At 30.9% G+C, this 17,237-nt stretch overlaps 2 long non-coding RNA genes across 2 annotated transcripts; both read left to right on the top strand.

Annotated features, from left to right (window-relative positions):
• The first annotated feature begins 354 nt into the window (after window positions 1-354).
• On the top strand, window positions 355-1,281 carry LOC144546556 (uncharacterized). The gene is made up of 2 exons (XR_013508831.1): window positions 355-723; window positions 986-1,281. It is a non-coding gene; the product is annotated as an uncharacterized LOC144546556 (long non-coding RNA).
• A 9,279-nt stretch (window positions 1,282-10,560) lies between these two features.
• On the top strand, window positions 10,561-11,631 carry LOC144546912 (uncharacterized). The gene is made up of 2 exons (XR_013508906.1): window positions 10,561-11,051; window positions 11,334-11,631. It is a non-coding gene; the product is annotated as an uncharacterized LOC144546912 (long non-coding RNA).
• Window positions 11,632-17,237: the final 5,606 nt, after the last annotated feature.

The raw sequence follows: 17,237 nt of genomic DNA, 5'->3' as shown, positions 1-17,237 counted from the left end.
TACAAGGTTTTGTGTCACCCCTAATCCCATACAAGTTAAATCTGCGAGCTTTTGTGTCACGACATGTTAATTCTATAGCTACGAGCTTTTGAGTCACGATCGAACAACACAAGCTACGAGCTTTTGTGTCACCACAAGTAACAGATGTGTTTTTTATACATTTTCCTTTTACTGACTACATACAAGTTAAATCTGTGATATACCACACAGTTATCTGTGCATCCCGAGCCATAAACTAATACAAGATATATAAACTAAAGAAAATTGATTCTCATTAAGAGTTTAATCAGACGGATCAAAATTCCTCCTATCCAGCTAGTGAAATACATGAACGGCCCAGATAGAGATATAATATTCCAAGGAAAATAAATAACAGGGGGCTAGATATATAGCTAGGATGCAAAAACTTCAAATGCAATGAGACAAAATAGGGATCAACTATACTTGTGGAAATTCTAGCTAAGAACTCAGTTCTGTTAATAATAATTAATAAAATAAACAAAAAAATAGGCAATTTCTAAATCCCACACATCTCTCTCTATATATAATGGTACCCTTTGGGTGATTATGTACCACTACCACAAATTAAAGGAAACCACTACAAGCGGGTCGACATGGCAATGAAAGCTCTTCCAATGCTTTGTATTGTCTTTCTACTTGTTACCGCCTCTCTCGTTTTTCCTTCTGTAGAGGGCATTCGAACCCTTGAAGAAAGTAAAGCTGGTGATAATCTCTTTGTCTGATTTGTTCAATTCTTTTTGCTTGAGCCAAAATTTCAATTTTCCCCTATAATTAAGTTTTAACTTAGGATAAATTCTCGATACATGCATGCCAAAAATGATTTGTTCTGTTGACTGTTGGGAGCTAGCTGCTTACCTAGTGTTTGTGGTTGGTTTGCATTTGTATATAAGATTGGAGCTTCAATATTTATAATTGACACTTAATGACGTAAATTTATTTTCATTTTATATTTTACATGATACAGGTAATCCACTAGACCCACGAAGTACGCCTGCTGGACCACCTGGCGGACCTTACACTCCGGGCTGCAATAAAAAAATATATCGTAAATGCCCACCATAGAAGATTAATCCATATTTAGACAAAAGAGTTGAAGAATAATGTAAGAACATATCTATGCGGATAAGCATTAATTTAAGTGAAATTTATGTATGTAACCTCGAAAGATAAAAAGGAGACCTTGTAATGTGTACACTACGTACACACGTTTATGTATGTATCTATGTGCCAGTTGAATAATTTACTGTGATTTGATATAAATTGAGCTCTGAAATTAATATCATTCGTAATCCTTAATTATACTTTGAAATAATCGTCCGTAACAAGAATTTTTTTTTTTCAACATGCATGACTACTAATAATCATTGAATGGAATTTATTATCTTCCCTCCAATTCTTGATTCGTCAATATATCCATTAATCTTCATATAATAGATCCTAGATATCTCTAACAATGAAAAAAATCACAATATCATAAAGTTGCTCTTTCTCCCACGCGACTCCAAAGGCCCAAAAAAACCTACGAAAACCCTAGATCTACCTCTCGGATGACGGTGGAGTAGATTTGTAAAGTTCGTGAAGAGAAATGAAAAATAAAATAATAGAGTGATATGGACCATAACTAAATATATGACACACTCATTTTGTTTTTCTAATTATTTTTCATTTTGTACAAATTGATATAATGACATCTTTTTAGAATATATATATAACGTACAAGCATTTATTTTGGTATGTGAAATCAAAATCAACTGATTAATTTCTAACCAAAGCTAGGGTTTCTCTAATTTTGAACTAGTAGTCTACAGTATTAATTTACTGCAAGTCAGTAACTTTTCTAATTAATATGATTTCTTCGGTACGTTGACCTCTAGTCAACGGTCCCTCTTTTATGATTTACACTACTTCTTTTTTTTTTTGATAATATTTACACTACTTTTCAACATACTTGTCATTAACAAAGTCCCCTTCCGTGAAAAAAAGAAAAAAGAAAAAACATCACTTCCCGCATGGCTGGATGCGTTCATTTTCTTTGGCCCTTTCTAAATATATTTTGACTAAATCAAAACAATTCGAAAAAGATTCGAGATCTCGACAAAGAATGGAGTTAGTTGTATTATTTTGATTCTTTGACTTTTTGACTAACATTGGAAATATGTGAGAAACAGACAAGGCTTGCGTATTATAACAGTAAATAATTATTATCCAGGACTGTCTAGAAGTTGATCCACATGCATTACATAAATCTCACAGATATCTCTAGCTCTATGTATATTGGAACCCTTTGGGTGGTTATGTACCACTACGTACCACAAATTAAAGGAAACCACTACAAGCGGGATTCGACATGGCAATGAAAGCTCTTCCAATGCTTTGTATTGTCTTCGTACTTGTTAGCGCCTCTCTCGTTTTTCCTTCTGCAGAGGGCATTCAAACCCTTGAAGAAAGCAAAGCTGGTGATAATTTTTTTCTCTTTCTCTGTCTGATGTGTTCAAGTCTTTTTTTTTCTCTCTAGTGTACATGTTCAAGTTTTTATGTCTTTTGCATTTGTAAATAAGATTGACACCACTCAATTAATTTTTCTTCATTTTATATTTTTCATAATGCAGGTATCACCTACGATCCAGTACACACCAGGTCGCATGCCTGCTGGATCACGTGGCAGACCATACACTAATCCGGTCTGCAGTAACAAATATCATAATTGCCCACCATAGAAGATTAATCCATATTTTAGACAAAAAAAAGTTGAAGAATAATGTAAGAATATATGTTTGCGTATAAACTTTTAAGTGAAATTTATGCATGTAACATTTGAAAGATAAAGAAGGGACCTTGTAATGTGTACTACGTAGTACGTATACACGTTACAATATATGTATCTATGTGCCTCCTGAATAAATTACTGTGATTTGATATAAATTGAGCTGTGAAATTAATATGATTCGTAATCCTTATACTTTGAAAATAACCGTCCTTAATAAGAGTTTTTTTTTTTAACATGCATGACTACTAATAATCATTGAATGGAATTTATTAACTTCCCTCCAATTCATGATTCGTCAAGATGTTGAAAATCATAAAGGTCAAACAATTACGTCTTATTTAGAGATCAAACACTTACATCTTATCTAGGGGTCAAACACTTACACCTCGGGAAAGAAGAACTAATCCCCACCTTAACCTAAGAACTGTCATATGTCAAAGAGACTCAAAACATAATTTTTAGTGCGGAATACAATACCTGATTTCATACCGTTTGCCATGGAATCTCCAAAGCAGATGGTGGAGCAGCAACCGTCTCCGTGAGCGTGAGACAAGACTCTAGATGCCTAGTTTTTCTTCACGCCCTTTTGGTTGAATCGTGGGTTAGGTCTTCCAAAGCAACAAGATTCGCCCTTGAGAAATCCTCTCCAAATTTCTAATGGATTTCTCCTCTTAATTCTTTGATAAAGGAAGAAGGGAGAAGGCTCTCAAAATTATGTATATAATAAACTCTTTCAGAATTCTGAGTTGAGTTGGTTATCTTGTGCCTTAGAGACCCATTCTTATATAGGTTTACACATTTGGAACACGAGTGCGGGTGCATTGAACCGCATTGGGTTGAGACGCGTCCAAATAACTGCTTTTCTTTGAGCCCCAAAATTTGTCTAAGTCCTGAGTTCATCCGCACTGGGATCCAGTGCGTCCGCATTAGGCTCGGACTTTCCTACATTTCTGCACTGAACTTCAAAAAATCATCTAAGTCCTGAGTGCGTCCGCACTAAAGTCCAGTGCGTTCGCACTAGACTCGAACTTTTTCCTGTGTTGTCCTAAAGTTCCCCAAAAATTAGCCAAGTACTGAGTGTGTCCGCACTCAGGGTTCTCATAATAGTTTTTTGCATTTGCAAATCTCAGAATCAGTCCATCAATGATTTGATATTTTTCCTAAATTGTTTCTACACATTTATGAACCACATCCTATTGAATACATAGATTGTCTAATATCTTAATTCCACATTATATCACTTTAAATGTGCATGACAACCTCATATAACAGTAAACAATTCATAATTATATTACATATATGCTCAATGTTGGATTATGATCCAACACAAGATATCCATTCATCTTCATATAATAGATCCTAAATATATCTAACAATGAAGGAATCACGATATCGAACATCAGAAAGTTGCTCTTCTCCCACGCGACTCCAAAGGCAAAAAAACAACCTACGAAACTCTAAATCTACCTATCAAATGACGGTGAAGCAGATTCACAAAGTTCGTGGAGAGAAATGAAAAAGAAGAGAATAAAGTGATATGGAGCATAACTAAATATATAACACACTCATTTTGCTTTTCTAATTATTTTTCATTTTGTACAAATTGATATAATGACATCGTTTTAGAATATATAACTACAAGCATATATTTTGGCATGTGAAATTAATTAAAATCAATTGATTAATTTCTAACTAATGCTGGGGTTTCTCTAATTTTGAACTAATAGCTACTCTACAGTATTCATTTACTGTAAGTCTGTAACTTTTCTAATTAACATGATTTCTTCGGTAGAAATGGTCCCTCGTTTATGTTCCACTATTTTTCAGCATACGTACTTGTCATTAACAAAGTCAGAAGAAAAAAACAAAACCATCACTTTCCGCATGGCTGTATGCGTTAATTTTCTTTTGTCCTTTATAAATACATTTGACTAAATCAAAATAATCCAAAAAGATGCGAGATATCGACAAAGAATTGCGTTAGAATTGTATTGCTTTGATTTTTTGACTTTTTGACTAACATTCGAAATATGTGAGAAACCGACAAGGATTCATTTTTTTTTATATATATCCAAAGCCCGTAGGCATATTCATTGATTCAGTAAAAAATGATTATAGGAGTTTATATTCAACAGTTTACAATAAGAGTAATGTAATCCTCTAATTATCTTTTAAACCCCTATACAATATTCTAACAACCAATCCCCTAAACTCCTATACAATATTCGAAACTCCTAGACAAGGATTCATTTTGATGTTAACTATTAATAGTATGTCGTAATATTATTCATAATATATAAGTTCGTAACTAATTATTATCTAGTACTGTTAGAAGATCGACATTACTTTTAATTATTATATATGGTTTGTATATGGTTCATATTTAATATAGAGTACATAATTATCTCTAATGAATTATTTTTACTTTTTATAATAATTCATATTTAATATAAAATAGAATTTACAATTGTTAACAGTTAACACTGACTATTTCTAGCTAGATGAAATATCTCTTCGGTGCGATATCGTTTTTAAAAACCGACATGCATGCATTAACTCGGACACGGAAATGTATTGTCTTAGAACTTTAGAAATTTAATATTTCCTTCTAAAAGACGGATAATTTTTCAAAAATATGCTACATATTTAAAAAAAAAATTATTAAAGGATAAAATGTGTATTTTATAAATTTAAAGTGAGTTTAATATATATAGAAAAGACAATTAAATGGGTATTTATGTGAGTTTTAAACTTTTAGAAGAGGAAAATACACGCCCTCTGCACCCCGAATTAGTTTGTCGCTCACATATAGTGCAATTAATATTTTTTTCTTGACAAACTACATTTAAGAAGTAATTACATAAGGATTATAGGATAATCGATTGATTCTAAATAGCAATTTCAAAGTTAATTATGACAGTAATTAAAGACTAATTGTACAGTAATTATATACTACGGGTACAGTAATCAATGGCTAATTTAAAATAATTAAAAAAAAAATTTTAAAAATACCTGTAGCTGTAGTCACCCAGAAAATCGTCCGAAATCCCCTGAAAAATCGCATGCGCTCTCTCTTTCTCCTTCTCTACCTTCGAAGTGGGTTTAGAATTGATTTGGAGTGGACAGGAGAGAGAAAAAACCGAATTTATAGGGATCCATAGCGAACCACCCCTTGCGCGAGCGGTCAGCTATGCATAGTGAACCGCCCATGGGGCTGGCGGTCTGGTATGAAAATTGGGCCGCCCGTGGGCCTGGCGGTCTGGTATGGAAATTGGGTCGCCTGTGGGCCTGGCGGTTGGGGCATTTATAAAAAAATGGCCGAAGCAGGGTTCCAATACCTCATGTCTTTCATACATTATCATACTTCATATTTTATATCTTCGTTTGCAATGTCCAAATTATTGATCTAAACCGTTCAACATGATATATATATACTAAAAGAGATGGGCTACGATGAGTTGCGAAGCAAAACGACTATTTTACTTGACACTCATATTTTGCGATTTGAAAATCCAAACGACCGATCTGAACCGCTCAACATGATCTCCATATTGAAATGTGCTTGGAGACCAAATTTTCAATTTTTTGAAATGTTTTTACTATTTATTAAGCAATTTTGAAAATCGCTGATCCGATGGTCCAGAAATTTTTACTGTTTTTTACTGTTCACAGCAAAACAGCAGTTTTTAAAATTGCTTAATAAATAGTAAAAAAAATTCAAAAAAATGTAAAATTTGGTCTCCAAGCACATTTAAATATGGAGATCACATCTAACGGTTCGGATCGGTTGTTTGGACTTTCAAAATAAAAATACGACGTGAAGTAGAAACACGTTTTACTTCGCAACTCACCGTAGCTCATCTCTATACTAAAATATGGTTAGGGATGAAATTTATAATTTTTGAAAATTTTTTGCTATTTTTTAAGATGGGTAGAAAATCACTATTTTTTGAACGGTTCAAAAACAGTGATTTTGTACCCATCTTAAAAAATAGTAAAAAAAATAAAAAAATAAAAAATTTCATCTTCATGCATTTTTTAGTATAAATATTATTTTGAACGGTTCGGATTGACTCATATATATATATATATATAGGTCGGCTCATATCAAAATGTTTGCACCGCGGCTCCCATGCAACCAAGTTGTTTTCCGATTTTTAAAGTCCAAAATGATTAATCCAAACCGTTAGATGTGATCCCTATATTAATATGTACTTAGAGACCAAATTTTATATTTTATTGAATTTTTTTTATTATTTATTAAGCCACTTTGAAAATCACTGATCCAATGGTAGCTTAACCAAACAGTAAAACCAGAAGGCATCGTGGGATCAGCGATTTTCAAAATGGCTTAATAAATAGTAAAAAAATTCAAAAAAAAAACGTAAAATTTGGTCTCCAAGCACATTTTAATATAGGGATCACATCTAACGGTTTGGATCGATCATTTGGACTTTAAAAATTGGAAAACAACTTGGTTGCCCGGAAGCCGTGGTGCAAACGTTTTGATATCAGCCAACCTCTATATATATAAGTGGACCCCTCCTCTTTGTTCTTTGTGCTTGGAGACTAAATTTTATATTTTTAGAAATATTTTTACTATTTTTTTAGATAGGTAGAAAAATATTGTTTTGGACGGATTCTAGACCATAAAAAATAGTGATTTAGAAATATTCTAAAAAAGAAATGTAAAATTTGATCTCCTAGTACATTTCAATATGGAGATTATGTTGAGTGGTTCAAATTATCTCTTTGAAGTTTGAAATATGGACCTCAAAAAAAACATGAGGTTCAGATTCTTTGTTCGGCAAATATCTCTATTAAGAAATGCTGAACTTTAACTAATTAATTTGTGAGGTGCGAAGGGTGAATTGGATAGGACCGAATTTGCTTTGTTCAGCCTGAACTGTACTTTTCATTTTATTCGGCCTTCTTATACTTTTCTAAATCTTGACAAAATCATTGGTGAATTTTTTTGAAAACTTGGTAGTAGCTACCAAGGTTCATGTGGGGGAATCGAACTCTCGACCTTTGGGTATAATAACTCTAGGATATTTTCCTAGCCAATTATGCTACCTTCCCTTTCTCAAAAAATCATTGGTGAATTGAAATCAAGTAATATCCACTAAAAAAACACGTGGGTAAGAAGTGAGATGAAATCTTCGACGACAACGACATTATATGAAATCTTCGTCACAAAGAACAAAGAGGAGGATCCACTTACAACATTTGTAAGTTACAATATTTTATAATAATTTAATTTTTAATTTAAAAGTCTAAACAGTTGATCCAAATCATTCAATATGATTTCTATATTAAAATATGCTTGGAGATAAAATTTTATATTTTTTTAGAATTTTTTTTACTATTTAATAAATATTTATCAAACTGGTGCTTTTAGACAATTCTAGATCACTGAAAAATATCGATTTTGTAAAATACTTAATAAATAGTAAAAAAATATTCATAAAAATGTAAAATTTGATCTCCAAGCACATTGATATAGATCTTATGTTGAATGATTTGGATCGACTGTTTGAATTTTGAAAATCACAAAATTAAATTATTGTAAGATATTGTAACTTACAAATGTTGTAAGTGGATCACTTCTCTATTACAAAACTTTTAATTTCAATTGAAAGGACCTCGGAAAATAAGTTTTATAATTTAATTTGATAGTGTACAAAAACATTAAATTCATTCATTTAAAAAAATGAAAGAATTTGACAACTAGACTTGAGGATTCTTTATGCCGAAACTAATTATATTAAGAGATGCGAATTATTGTCAGGGTATATAATTTCATCCTATACGATTTAAAACGTGACCAGATCCAATCAACGACTTTTAGTGGATAGTAAGTAATAACTCTGAATTTTATTTTGAGATGAGATAATATATTTGTTTTACTTCAAATTCATATCTTTATTAAATTCAAATGGTAAATCATTTGTATGGAGACAGAAAATGAAATATAACAATTACAAATACCACACGTACGTACTAATATATAACCAACCGTTTTGACAGCAAGACGATCCGTTAACAATTGATTCATTATAGGGCAGAGAAAAAAAATAAAGAATGAGATCAATTAATTGATTATTATTATTATTTTATTATTTTATATTTATATATGATGTTTAAGGCTAAAGTTTAGAATGAGATAATACATGTCGATCGACTTGAAAGAGCGACACAGAGCAAAAAAAAAAAAAAAAAAAAGATAGCTGAGAAAGAGCATCTCAACCGTATTTGTCGAATAAAAATAGAGATATCACTATAAATGAACAGTGCTTATCTCTTTTCAAATTATATATAAATAAAATAGATTTGAATTCTATCAAACGCACCATTTAGTGGGGAGCTATCATTATGTAAACTAATTAGTGCATGACTATGGTTTTTTGTGGCGCTCACAACAATATCACAAGATGTTGCAGGTGTAGGGGTGGCAATGATCTTGGTTCAGCATGAACTTGTTACGAATTGGCTCGTCCAAGTCACGAGTGAATTGTTAACGAACGAATCAGGTGCGAGTCACGATCGAACTACAAACTATGAGCTTTTGTGTCACCCCTAATCCCATACAAGTTAATTCTACGAGCTTTTGTGTCATGACAAGTTAATTCTATAGCTACGAGCTTTTGAGTCACAATCGAACCACACAAGCTACGAGCTAATTTTGTGTCACCACAAGTAACAGATGTGTTTTTTATACATTTTTCTTTTACTGATCAGTGTTCACTACATACAAGTTAAATCTGTGATATGCCACACAGTTATCTGTGCATCCTGAGCCATAAACTAATGCAAGATAAATTAATAAAATAAAGGAAATTGATTCTCATTAAGAGTTTAATCGGGCCGATCAAAATTTGTCCTGCATATGGTGAAATACATGAACGGTCCAGAATATTCCAAGGAAAATAAATAAGAGGGGGCTGGATATATATATATATATATGAGGAGGGTTCAAATGCTCCAACATTTTGTGCTTCAAAAATAATCCAATATTTGAACCGCACGTCCCATTTGAGATTAAAGGTTCGGATGCGATCTGGCTGCGACGTTTCATTTTCAAAATGACACGCCTTAGCTTCTTTCAATGATCTCCAGTATCTGAAATTAGCCTTCTCTCTAGTAATTCAGAAAATTGTTTCCATGGCTGAATCGTGCGTCCCTGTCTTCGGTAATTCTGAAAATTGATGCCCTTTCTTCTTTCCACGACCTTTGATCTTCTTCCCTCTTTCATTTTCTCCTTCATGCGACAGAGAAAGAGAACAGGAAGTGGCTCCTTTTATTTTTTGCGCAAATGAAGTTTTTGGAGACAGATCGGTTTTGATTTTACAAATGAAGGATTTTTAATTTGATGATCTCTCTAGCAAGTAGTAACTCCGTCAAGATACCCATTTTTACTCCAGTCTCTACACCTCTATATGTATTTGATTGTTGATACTTGATTTTGATTTTACCACAATTTGAACTGTATAGATTAATAAGTTTGTACTTAATTGTTAAAAATGAAAATCATGACTTGATGAAAAAATGACACTGACATATAAATTTAGAAACTTGACAAAATAATGAATATTCTTATTTTAGTTTTTTCGTGACCTTGTTCACGAGAGCGATATGGTTCTGGGAACGACATCTCAAAAGAATGAGATGATCGAGGGGAGAGAGACTGAAAGAACGATAGTGCTTGGGAGAGGATGGGAGGGGGTCGTCGAGTCAAGAGGAGGGCAGTGAGCAGAGGAAATGGGCGAACAGAGAGATATTAATTGTAATTGGAGGCGATAGAGGAAAGTAGATTATATTTTTCTTTCGCTGATCAGAGCTTTTGATCCGCATAGATCTTAACACAAATCGTGTAGTTCAGATTTTGGATTATTTTTGGAGCATAAAATGTTGGAGCATTTGAACCCTCCTCTATATATATATAGCTAGGATGCGGAAACTTCAAATGCAATGGGACAAAAATAGAGACCAACTACTTGTGGAAATTTTAGCCAAGGACTCATTGCTAATAATAATCAATAAAATATACAAAAAATAACTTCTAAATCTCACAGATATCTCTCTATATATATTGGAACCCTTTGGGTGGTTATGTACCAGTATCACAAAGGAAACTACTACAAGCGGGATTCGACATGGCAATGAAAGCTCTTCCAATACTGTATTGTGTTCCTACTTGTTAGCGCCTCTCTCGTTTTCCCTTCTGCAGAGGGCATTCGAACCCTTGAAGAAAGCAAAGCTGGTGATAATCTCTTTGTCTGATTTGTTGAATTCTTTCTTGCTTGAATCAACTTTAAGTCTTTGAGCCAAAATTTCAATTTTCTCCTATAATTAAGTTCTAACTACTAAGAATAAATTTTCGATACATGCATGCCAAAAATGATGTGTTCTGTTGGAAGCTAGCTAATTACCTAGTGTTTGTGGTTGGTTTGAATTTGTTGTATATAAGATTGGAGGTTCAATATTTATAATTGACACTTAATGACGTAAATTTCTTTTTCATTTTATATTTTGAATGATACAGGTTCTAATCCACTAAACCCAAGAAGTACGCCTGCTGTACCACGTGGGCAACCATACACACCGGGCTGCAAAAATGTTTATTGCGCCCCACCATAGAAGATAAATCTATATTTAGACAAAAGTGTTGAAGAATAATGTAAGAACATATTTATGCGTATAAGCATTAATTAATTTAAGTGAAATTTATGTATGTAACCTCGAAAGATAAAGAGGGGAGCTTGTAATGTGTACACTACGTACACACACGTTATGTATGTATCTATGTACCAGCTGAATAAATTACTGTGATTTGATATAAATTGAGCTGTGAAATTAATATGATTCGTAATCCTTAATTATACTATGAAAATAATCGTCCGTAACAAGAGATTTTTTTTTCTTATGGTAACATGCATGACTACTAATAATCATTGAATGGGATTTATTAACTTCCCTCCAATATTCGTGATTCATCAATATATCCATTAATTAATCTTCATATAATAGATCCTAGATATCTCTAACAATGAAAAAATCACGATATTAAACGAACGTCATAAAGTTGCTCTTTCTCTCATGCGACTCCAAAGGCGAAAAAAACCTACGAAACACTAGATCTACCTCTCGGATGACAGTGGAGCAGATTCAAAAAGTTCGTGAAGAGAAATGGAAAATAAGAGAATAAAGTACAATCATTTTGTACAAATTGATATAATGACACATTTTTAGAATATATATATAACGTACAAGCATTTATTTTGGCATGTGAAATCAAAATCAATTGATTAATTTCTAACCAATTCTAGAGTTTCTCTAATTTTGATTTAATAGTCTACAGTATTAATTTACTGCAAGTCTGTAACTTTTCTAATTAATATGATTTCTTCCGTTGATCTCCAGTCACGGTCCCTCTTTTATGATTTACACTACTTTTCTTTTCTTTTCTTTTCTTTTCTTTTCTTTTTCTTTTTTTGACAAGATTTACAGTACTTTTCAACATACTTGTCATTAACAAAGTCCCCTTCCGTGAAAAAGAAAAAAAGAAAAAAAACATCACTTCCCGCGCATGGCTGTACGCGTTAATTTTCTTTGGCCCTTTCTAAATATATTTTGACTAAATCAAATAATTCTTAAAAGATGCAAGATATCGACAAAGAATGGCGTTAGAATTGTATTACTTTGATTCTTCGACTTTTTGACTAATTGTTAAAAATAAATAGGATTAGGAACTCGTATTAGCCTCAGAGGACCCTCTTTGAATATAGTTCATCATAGGTTAAGTTAAGGAAATAAACGGAGCAACTAAATTAGTATATAAAGTTACTCAACATATTTTCTTTTATAGAAAGTTACTGTTTATTTTCCAACATCTCTTTTCTTCCTTTGGCTATATAATGCCCACTGTACAAACAAATCAAGCACTAGTGGAAAATATGGAATCAGGATCGGTTATATACACATATCAGTAACGGAATCCAACCGATCCTGATGAAGGCGATACTGATACTATCAGGATCGGTTTTATATTTTTTAAAGAACCATTCCAAATAGAAACTAATAGGATCGGTTTTTTCATAAAACCGATCTTAATAGTAGTTATCTAGATCCGTTTTAGAATACGAACCGCTCCAGATAGGAACTATTAAGATCAGTTTTAATATAAAAACCGTTCTTGATAATATTTTCGAATATTTTTTTTTATTAAAAATTTCATATCTAGATCAGTTTTTGAATAAAAACCGATCCAGATAGGAACTATTAAGATCAGTTTTTATATAAAAACCGTTCTTGATAATATTTTCGAATATTTTTTTTTATTAAAAATTTCATATCTAGATCAGTTTTTGAATAAAAACCGATCCAGATAGGAACTATTAAGATCAGTTTTTATATAAAAACCGTTCTTGATAATATTTTCGAATATTTTTTTTTATTAAAAATTTCATATCTAGATCAGTTTTTGAATAAAAACCGATCCAGAAAGGAACTATTAAGATCAGTTTTTATATAAAAACCGTTCTTGATAATATTTTCGAATATTTTCTTTTATTAAAAATTTCATATCTAGATCAGTTTTTGAATAAAAACCGATCCAGATAGGAACTATTAAGATCAGTTTTTATATAAAAACCGTTCTTGATAATATTTTCGAATATTTTTTTTTATTAAAAATTTCATATCTAGATCAGTTTTTAAATAAAAACCGATCCAGATACGAACTATCAAGATCAGTTTTTATATAAAACCGATCCTGATACTTTTTTTTTGTTGGAATGAGGATCTGAAATCTGGATCGGTTTTTAAAAAAATAACCGATCATAATAGTAGTAATCTGGATCGGTTGTTTAAAATAACCGATCCTGATGTTTTATTGAAGCTAAATAAAATATTTTTATTTATTTGACCAGCTTCCATATATATTTTGCTGGCCAGCATCCTAAATATTTTTTTTTTCACAGTAAGAAACAATAATCAAATATCATATACACATCATAAATTAAATATCATACACATCTTAAATTATTACAAAAAATTCATGTTCATACAAAGTTTTGTGAAGCATTACATATTATAACAAGAAATTTAAATCCAAAAAAAATTAATTAACAAACATACAAGTGACTAATTGAGCTATTTCTTCAATTAACACACATTTATGCAATTAATGTAAAGCACAACAATAAAAAAATCAATAATTACCTCTTTTGCAATCACATCACTTGAGATTAAAAAAGATCCTAAAAATAAAAACAAATGTAACAATTAGATGGAAAAACATTTTACAATAAAAAATACAAAAAAATGTGTTTTTAAAGCATAATAATGAGAAAATTATATAAAGTTAATACCGTAATAGTTGATCGGCCGAGCCGGAGGTGCGAGAGGCTTGGCTTTGAGAGGAAGAGACGGAGAGAAAGAGAGAGAGAGACACGGAGGAGAGGGAGAGACGGAGACAGAGAGAGAGACACAAAGAGTACAGAGGGAGAGACGGAGACAGTGAGAGAGACGCTAAGTTGAAAATGAGAGGCGCGGAATGAAAATAAGAAGAACCCTAAGCAGGTTATATAGGGAGTTATCATTAGGATCGGTTGTTTATAAAAAATCGATCCTAATAGTATCAGGATCGGTTTTTTATAAAAAACCGATCCTAATACTAATTTTTTTTGGCGGGACTAACTTTGAAAAAAATAGTATCAGGATCGGTTTTTTATATAAAAACCGATCTTGATAAATTTTTTTTTCAAAATGGGTTCTGCAAAAAAAAAAAAAAAAATCAGGATCGGTTTTTTATAAAAAACCGATCCAGATACTATCAGGAACGGTTTTATTGCTAAAAACCGTTCTTGATAATTTTTTTTTTTTTTTTTTTTTTTTGCTGCAGAACCAACTTTGAAAAAAAATAGTATCAGGATCGGTTTTTTATAAAAAACCGATCCTGATACTATATATAAGAAAGATCACTGCGGTAAACCCCACTCATATTGATGGTCTATCAACCATCAAACGGCTACCATTTATTTTCTTTTCTGTTGGTAATGCATGTACACAGATAAATATTAAGAAAAATGTGAAAAATATCAAATTTATTTATTTGTGTTTGTATGGCCAAATCAACTCTACTATGATCAATTTTGTACAATTTTATTATTATTAATGGCATCAAATTGTTAAATGGAATGCAGACCGTTCATTTCTGCATGATCATCCAACGGTGGGTCTGTAATTAAATGACATGTAATAATTTTTAAAATGATCAAGATATAACACGGAACATTAATAACGTAAAAGTGCCGAAGGCCCGACAACTGTAAGTTTTGATCCAACGTAAATTATTTACGGCCGTGCGATGTTGCTATATTGTTTTGCTTTGATGAACTAGTACACGAATCCCGAATTGTATCAAATTTTATAATGGTGAAATTAATATGACATTCTTTCATTTTAACGGTTCCGATCGACCAAATGCTAATATTCGTATTCGTTCCTTCACAACCCCACACAACAAGGGTTCAAGTCCTATGTATATTATTATATGGCACAAGTCATTGATGCATCATGCATGATTGTATAAAAAAATTCAATAGTCAAAATGACTTCAAAATGAAATATCAATGTCAAATAACTAATTATATTATCACATAAATTTTAATAATATAAATTACATTAATTTTCATCAAAAAAAATTTATAATTGAACCATATGCCATATACAACAACCATATATATATTCTATTAATCACCACACTAATTACATATACAACAACCATATAATTGAACCATATGCCATATACAAAAAAATAGTATTAGAATTGGTTATTTGAAATAACTGATTCTAATACTATTTTATTTTCAAAGTTGTTCTTAAAAAAAAAAAAAAAAAAAAAAAAAAAAAAAAAAAAATTATCAAGAACGGTTTTTAGCAATAAAACCGTTCCTGATAGTATCTGGATCGGTTTTATTGCTAAAAACCGATCCTGATGCTATTTTCTGATATATATTTCATTTGTTAGATGTATTTAAGTTATCTGAGAAATATATATATAACCAGAGATTATTTAAAAAAAATAAACAACTTGTTTGTGTTTGTATAATTGTTTGTTTAATTATTTATTTGTTATTTATAAATTAATACCATAAAATTAATTGCTTAATTGATGTCATGAACAAATGGAAACGAATTCATATTACCTGAGATAACAAAATATATATGGTTAGACCAAGACCATATTGATTCGAATTTGATCAGACGGTTCATATCTAGGATGTACATAGGGAATGAAATATCTTTAATTTGACCTCTTTAAAGAAATTAATTCAATTATAAACCTCTTTTAAAAAAAAAAACATACTTGAAAGCTGGCCAGGTTTTACAATGCTACCTTAATAAAAAAAAATTAAAAAAAAATAAAAAAAAAAAATTATCAAGAACGGTTTTTAGCAATAAAACCGTTCCTGATAGTATCTGGATCGGTTTTATTGCTAAAAACCGATCCAGATGCTATTTTCTGATATATATTTCATTTGTTATATGTATTTAAGTTATCTGAGAAATATATATATAACCAGAGATTATTTAAAAAAAATAAACAACTTGTTTGTGTTTGTATAATTGTTTGTTTAATTATTTATTTGTTATTTATAAATTAATACCATAAAATTAATTGCTTAATTGATGTCATGAACAAATGGAAACGAATTCATATTACCTGAGATAACAAAATATATATGGTTAGACCAAGACCATATTGATTCGAATTTTATCGGACGGTTCATATATAGGATGTACATAGGGAATGAAATATCTTTAATTTGACATCTTTAAAGAAATTAATTCAATTATAAACCTCTTTTAAAAAAAAAACATACTTGAAAGCTGGCCAAGTTTTACAATGCTACCTTTAAAAAAAAAAAAAAAAAAAAAAAAAATTATCAAGAACGGTTTTTAGCAATAAAACCGTTCCTGATAGTATTTGGATCGGTTTTATTGCTAAAAACCGATCCAGATGCTATTTTCTGATATATATTTCATTTGTTATATGTATTTAAGTTATCTGAGAAATATATATATAACCAGAGATTATTTAAAAAAAAATAAACAACTTGTTTGTGTTTGTATAATTGTTTGTTTAATTATTTATTTGTTATTTATAAATTAATACCATAAAATTAATTGCTTAATTGATGTCATGAACAAATGGAAATGAATTCATATTACCTGAGATAACAAAATATATATGGTTAGACCAAGACCATATTGATTCGAATTTGATCAGACGGTTCATATATAGGATGTACATAGGGAATGAAATATCTTTAATTTGACCTCTTTAAAGAAATTAATTCAATTATAAACCTCTTTAAAAAAAAAAAAAACGTACTTGAAAGCTGACCAGGTTTTACCATGCTACCTTAAAAAAAAAAAAAAA

This window comes from Carex rostrata, chromosome 30 (genome assembly GCF_964058835.1).
Source record: "Carex rostrata chromosome 30, lpCarRost1.2, whole genome shotgun sequence".
NCBI lineage: Eukaryota > Viridiplantae > Streptophyta > Magnoliopsida > Poales > Cyperaceae > Carex > Carex rostrata.
The sequence above is the reverse complement of the archived record's forward strand: the minus strand, read 5'-3'. Positions and strand labels throughout refer to the sequence as shown.